This window comes from Elephantulus edwardii, unplaced genomic scaffold (assembly GCF_000299155.1).
Source record: "Elephantulus edwardii isolate Elephantulus edwardi_28Jun2011 unplaced genomic scaffold, EleEdw1.0 scaffold00018, whole genome shotgun sequence".
Lineage (NCBI taxonomy): Eukaryota > Metazoa > Chordata > Mammalia > Macroscelidea > Macroscelididae > Elephantulus > Elephantulus edwardii.
The window spans coordinates 6530104-6531009 of record NW_006399768.1 but is presented as its reverse complement, the minus strand read 5'-3'; positions in this window follow the sequence as shown (position 1 = coordinate 6531009).

The window sequence follows — 906 nt, the reverse complement described above, 5'->3', positions numbered from 1 at the left end:
TCTCTCTCTCTCTCTCTCTCTCTCTCTCTCCATTTATTTATCTATGTATCTATCAATCCATCAATCGATCTATCTATCTATCTAACCTAGAGCCATGAAATCAGTTCTGACCCTCTATCTGGTTTCTGAGTCTGTAAATTTATATGGGAGAACATGCTCCATCTTTCTCCCATAAAGGAAGTGGTGGATTCCAACTGCAGAATTTTCAGTTAGCAACCTGATATATAAGGTATTACACCAAGTCATGATATTTTCAGTTGCTTCATGTGTACATAAAAATTGGGCAATCAATACAAAAGGTCAAAGAACAATTGATCTCTGTGAATTATAGTATTAGCAAAGAACATTAACTATACCTCAGAGAGCCAAAAGAATAAGCACACATATCTTGGAAGAAGTGCACCTGGAGTGCTTCCTAGAAGCAAGGATAGTGAGGATGTTTAGGGCATGCTTATCAGGAGGGACAAGTTAGGGGCAAAAAGACATCATATTTAGGAAAATAAAGGTTCAGAGAAAAATTATGATCCTCTATTAAATTTAATTGACACAACAATTGCAATGTTTAAGCACAGTGGAGATGGTGAGGATCATGCAGGATTTGGCAGAATTTTGTTCTGTTGTGCATAAGACTGCTATGATTTGGAGCTGATCCAATGACAGCTTGTTGTTGTTGTTGTTGTTGTTGTTGTTGTTGTTATGTGCCATCAGGTCACCTGTGACCCATAGTGACCGTATGTACAGCAGCTCTGAATCCTTCCCTGTCCAGAGCCAGTCTCACTAATTCTAACACACCAATTCCTTTGCCCTATTTACTGTATCAATCCATCTCATCTAAGGTCTTCCTCTCTCGTGCTGTCCCTCCACTATTCCGAGCATGATGTCCTTCTCCAAAGACTGGTCTCTCCT